General features: G+C 55.5%; 1 long non-coding RNA gene across 2 annotated transcripts; it reads left to right on the top strand.

Annotated features, from left to right (window-relative positions):
* The first annotated feature begins 904 nt into the window (after positions 1-904).
* LOC106722974 lies at positions 905-5,908 on the top strand. Of its 2 annotated transcripts, none has more exons than XR_003091889.1 (3): positions 905-3,112; positions 4,822-4,964; positions 5,790-5,908. It is a non-coding gene; the product is annotated as an uncharacterized LOC106722974 (long non-coding RNA). The 2 variants fall into 2 exon arrangements; XR_001358974.2 differs by lacking the exon at positions 5,790-5,908 and adding an exon at positions 5,590-5,651.
* The last annotated feature ends 38 nt before the right edge of the window (positions 5,909-5,946 follow it).

Below are 5,946 nucleotides of genomic sequence, written 5' to 3'. Positions count from 1 at the left end.
CCCCTCTACTCTTCCATCTCTGTCCCTATGCGCCCCCCCGCCCGCCGCTGCCTCCCCATCCGCTTCGCCCAGCCTCAGTCACTCGCTCTTCTGTCTCCATCCGCCCCCCCACACTCTTCCATCCCTCCACTCCTCTGTCCACCCAGCCGGATACGCGCTGCCCTCCGTCCCCGTGCACTCTTCTGCTCCCGTCCATCCCCAGCTGCTCTTCTATCGCTTTCTCCAGCCCTGTATGCTTTTCCATCCATCGTTGTTATGCATCCCCCTTCTTCCCTCCACCCCTTCTACCTATCCATTCGCCTGCTTTATCCATCCGTCCTTATATGTTCTGTTATCACCATGCTTTTCCTTCCATCCACCCCTTCTGTCCATCTATCTTCTCTCCTATCCATCCCCATCTGCTCTTCCGTCCATCTCTCCCTCTACCCATTCTTCTGTCCATCCTTTGTACACTCTTGCATCCATTCCCTCTCCTATCTGTTCATCCCTATATATTCTTTCATCCATCCATCCCCATACACTTTCTTCCATCCAGAAGGTAGGATCCCGAATGACAGCCAGCATGGCTTCGTCACAGGCAGATCTTGCCATACCTATCTCATCTCCTTCTCTGACCAGGTAACTTGACACCTGGACACAAGAGAGCAGGTTGACATTGTATACCTCGATTTCCAAAAGGCCTTTGATCTGGTATCCCACAGTGTCCTCCAAGAAAATTGGAGGATTGTGGGCTTAACTCCAAGACAGTCAGGTGGGTGAGAAACTGGCTGCAGGATAGGACCCAGAGAGTCGTAGTGAACGGATCAGCGTCATCCTGGTGAGAAGTGGGCACCGGTGTCCCGCCAGGGTCGGTGCTCGGTCCAGTACTTTTCAACATTATTAACAATTTGGATGTGGGGTGAAGAGCTCACTGGCCAAGTTCAGGGACGACACCAAGTTACGGTGAAGCGTGGTCACACTTGAAGGTAGGCTACAGTTACAGGCAGATCTAGACAGGCTGGCAAGTTGGCAGACGGGAATCTGGTGAAATTGAACGTTGAGAAATGTCAAGTGTTCTACTTTGGGATGAGCAACCCCAACACACCTACGGGCTTGGTGGCGCCAAACTGACCAGCACCACAAATGAAAGGGACCTGGGGGTAATAACAGACCACAGGATGAACATGAGCCGGCAGTGCAATGCTGTAGCCAGTAGGGCAAATAATACTCTGGCGTGCATCAACCCACGCGTCTTCAGCAAAACCAGGGAGGCGATTCTGCTCTACTCAGCACTGGTGAGACCGCAGCTGGAGCGCTGCGTCCAGGTCTGGGCACCGCACTTCAACGAGGTCATGGACAAGCTTGAGACACTCCAGAGAAGAGCCGCCTGTATGATCAGAGTCTTACACGGCAAGTCATATGAGGAAAGGCTGAAGGATCTCGGACTCTTCTGCCAGAGGAAAAGAGATGGCTGAGAGGGGACCTAGTAGCAGGTTACGGCTACACTAGGGAATATATCAGGGGCTCGGTGAGTAACTGTTCACCAGCGCAGCTGAAGGGAAAACCAGGAGTAATGGCCACAAACTCCTGGAAGATTGATTCTGGCTCAACATCAAGAAAAACTTCACAGCTAGGGTGTCCAGACTGGAATAAGCTCCCTCCAGAGGTGGTGCAATCACCTACCCTGGACATCTTCAAGAGGAGACTGGATGGTCACCTTGGCGGCAGTCGCCTGACCCCCAGTTATCTTTCCTGCTTGGTGCAGGGGGACTGGACCCAATGATCTTGCAAGGTCCCTTCTGGCCTTCCAATCTATGAATCCATCCCTCCATCTCCATACACTTTCTTCCATCCTTCTATACAGCTGTTCCCACACACTCTCCCATCCCTCCCCCCACCAGAAGCCCCCAGGTAGCAGCTGTGCCCCGCCAGCTACACAGGAAGCCAACACCGCCCCCCTGCAAATGACCAATGCAGTCAGCTCTGGGGCAGGGCAGCTGGGCATTGGCCAAATGTAACATCACCCTGCCACCATTCTTTCCTCCCCCCTCCCCCAGCTGAGGGGAAGACTGGATCTGGACCCAGAGACCTCCTTATTCGCAGTGCTTCCCCCAACCCAGTGTGGGCTCTTCTGCCCTGGGAGTGTTATATTCAACCTGCTCCACCCCAGAGCTGGCTGCATCTCTGAGTTAAGCCATACTGCCTGCCTCCCGGGTAGGTGTTCTATGCAGCCCTCCCAGCTGCTCCACCCCAGAGCTGGCTGCATCTTCAGGGGCTAGGGTTCAACACCCCTCTGCCCCATCCTTCAACTCCTGGTTAGACCTAGTAGAGCTCATCCTCCCCGACCTGGACACCAGCAGAGGTTTCTCACTGGCCCCCAGCAGGCAGGAAGCAGCCCCGCAGAAGGGAGCAGGGCCTGGGCTCCAACCCAGAGCTGCGCATGGAGACCATCCTGCTCTTATGGTTGGGGGGGGGGGAAGGGTACTATTATATGCAGCTGGTTATGTGTTGTATGCAGCTATATTCCACTCCCAGAGCTGGCTGAATTGGGCAGCCTAGCCCAGGAGGGTGTTCTGTATCTCTGTTCCCCAGCTGCTCCACCCCAGAGCTGGCTGGATCTTGGAACCAAGGCATCTCTGCACAGCTGGTCTACCCCAAAGCTGGCTGCATCTCAGCCCTCCCTGCTCTCTGTTCTATGCTGCCGTTGCACTCCAGAGCAGCTGCCCCACCCCAGAGCTGGCTGCAATGCAGGCCTGGACCTATCCAACCCTGTGGATGTTCTATGCAGTTCCCAGATGCTCCACCACAGAGATGGCTGCATCTTGGCCCCAAGATCTCAGCAGAGCTGCTCCACTCAGAGCAGGATCTGATGTGTCTAAATCACCCTGGCCTCCAGCCAGGGTCTTCTGGGTTGGATCCTGGCCCCTTCCCCTGATCCAGCTGTTCTCAGCATCTCTCCTCCCCAGTCCAGCCCCCTTCCTGGAAACCAGAGGCCCACGTCACCTGCACCATCCGAGTCCCAACCGAAAGCAAAAGGAAATGGACCTGTGAGTCTGTGCCACATCTGATGCTTACGGTTCCCCCTGAGTGCGGACTCCCTTCTTGCCCCGTCTCGTGGTGGCAGGTCACTGAGGTACGTGGGCATGCGAGAGACCAGAGCCAGTGGGGAGAGGGTGGAGAGGAGCAGCAAGAGAAAACTGTTTCTCTGTTACGAAAGCCCAAAAGCCAGGGAAACCCTGAGCCAGTGCCTCAATCACCCCCAACAGTCTCCCCAGGATGCAGGCCTAGATCAACCTTCATCCACCCTCTCCAGCACTGGAGGTGTCCAAGGAGCCCACAAACCTAGGTGTAGAGCTAGATTGGCCCCCAGGGCCTATCCAGCCTCTCCTGGACTGGAGGTGTCCACGGAGAGCCCACAACCCCCCCTAGACACAGGCCTAAAATCGACCCCCAGGATTTAGAGGTGTTCACGGGAAGCCCACAAACCCCCTAGACACAGGTCTAGATAGACCCCCAGCACCTAGAGATTCATAGATGCTCATGGAGAGCCCACAAACCCTCTAGATGCAGGCCTGGATCGACCCCTAGTGGCTGTCCACCCTTGTTAATCATTAATGGGGCCAACTAAAAGGGACCTGTCCCCAAGGGTGTTTTATGCACCCGTGCCACCCCAGAGCTGGGCACAGCAGGGCATCTTCCACGCAGCTGTTCCCCCTCCCCTGCTCCACCCCAGAGCCTGGCCCGAGGGCCGTTCTAGGAAGCTGCCACCACCACAGAGCTGGGCGCATCATAGCCAGGAAGCACCAGCGTGGGAGGAGCGCGTGGCAGGAAGCTGGGAGGGTAGAGGGGGGCCATGATTACCTGACAGACATGCACGGACGGAGGGGTGCTGCATGGCTGGAGATAGTAGCGGTGGTACAGGGGTGGGGCGCTGGGAAGGGGGTGAAATAGGGGAAATGATGGAGAAGAGGAAAGAGAGAGAGGGCTGTGGGTTATGGATGGAGAGGGATGGATAAATTGGTAGGTGGACGGACAAACGAGCAGGCAGATGGACGGGGATAGACAGATGGATAGCTAAGACGTGGATATATAGGTGAATAAATGGATGGATGGATAAATAGATGGACAGACAAACAGATGGATGGATGGATACACAGAATAGGTGGAGAGATGGATAGGTAGGTAAGATGAATAGATGGGATGAATGGATGGATAAAAGAAGAAATGGATAGCTGGAAAGATGGATAGCTGAGATGGATGGATGGATACACAGACAGAATAGGTGGAGAGATGGATAGATAAATAAGGTGGAGAGATGAGATGGCTATAGAAATGGATAGACAGATGGATGGACGATAGATGAATAGGTGAGTAACCAGAGAGGTGGGCAGACAGATGGATAGCTAAGACAGACAAATGAAGAGATGGAAATACAGATAGATGGATGGATTTATAAAGGGTCTATTTGGCGATGGATGGATGGATGCACAGACAGACAGAGAGATGGACAGACAAATGGATAAGACGGATGGTTGAAGAGATGGACGGATGGAGATGAGTGGATGGATGTGGATGGACAGGCAGATAGAAGGATGTGTGTGTGCATGGGGGAGGGAGGTTGCTGGATCCCTGCTCTCCCATCCGCCCCCCCCTCAATGCACCCAACACCTCTGCCCCCTTGAACTTGACCTCCCGGGGACCTGAGGGCCCTGCCCCTCTCCCCCCTCCTCAAGACACAGGTTCGAACCTCCCCCAGACAGTGCTGTGCCCCCTGGGAGGCAGACAATGCCCTTCGCCTGTCCTGGCGTGGGGCTGATCCCTGCCTGACCTCCCTCCCCACAGCCAGATGTCGCTGCTGCCCGTAGCCAAGCAGCCAACACCACAGACGCGATCGGCACAGTGCCGTGCCGAGGACTTCTGGGACAAAAAGCAGCGCAAGTGCAAGAGTTGTGCAAAGCAGTATGCACGCTACCTGCCCTTGATCGGTGAGGGGAGGCCGGGGGGAAGTGAGGGCATATATACCCTCCATATACCACCCCCATATCCCAGTCCCCCTTTGCATTAGCCATATAACCCATATACCCTCCATATGATATCGTATACTCCCTATATACCAACCGTATACCTTCTATAAACTACCCCCATATACCCCACATATCCCAGCCACATATCCCCATATACTACCCTGGTATAGCAGCCCATCATGCATTAGCCATAAACCCCCTACATACAAGCCCCCATAACATCAACCATATACTCCCCTATCCCAACCTTCATATATGCTCCATATACTCTATATACCCTCATACCCTATACATATTACCTATGTACCAGTCTCACCATACATCTATACCACCATATCCCAGCCCCCATATATCAGCCATATACCCCATCCCAGACCCTATAGTCCATATGCTACCCCATATACCAGCCCTCACATACCCCATACACCTGTTCTATATCCCAGCCCCACTGTACATCAGCTCTATACCCCCCATACCCCAGCCCTAAACCCACCACCCTATGTCCTATGGACCTTGGGGGGGGCTGTGGTGTGGGGGCTCAGGGGGGTCAGCCATCCTACCCCCACTCTCCTCCCACCCCCCGCAGGCCACGAGTTCAACGTGAACTGTGGGCACCGGGACGGGGGGGGCAGGCACATGCCCCCAACCCTGTACATCAGCTCTATACCCCCCATACCCCAGCCCTAAACCCACCACCCTATGTCCTATGGACCTTGGGGGGGGCTGTGGTGTGGGGGCTCAGGGGGGTCAGCCATCCTACCCCCACTCTCCTCCCACCCCCCGCAGGCCACGAGTTCAACGTGAACTGTGGGCACCGGGACGGGGGGGGCAGGCACATGCCCCCAACCCGGCCCTGCCCCGCAGGCACCTCCAATGATGGGAGCTTCCTCTGGTGCCAGCCCAGGTGAGGGAGGTCCTGGGGCAAGAGAGGGTACTGGGGGGG

The sequence above is a fragment of the Alligator sinensis genome, unplaced genomic scaffold, assembly GCF_000455745.1.
Source record: "Alligator sinensis unplaced genomic scaffold, ASM45574v1 scaffold113_1, whole genome shotgun sequence".
In the NCBI taxonomy this organism is placed as follows: domain Eukaryota; kingdom Metazoa; phylum Chordata; order Crocodylia; family Alligatoridae; genus Alligator; species Alligator sinensis.
This window is presented reverse-complemented; position numbering and strand designations above follow the sequence as displayed.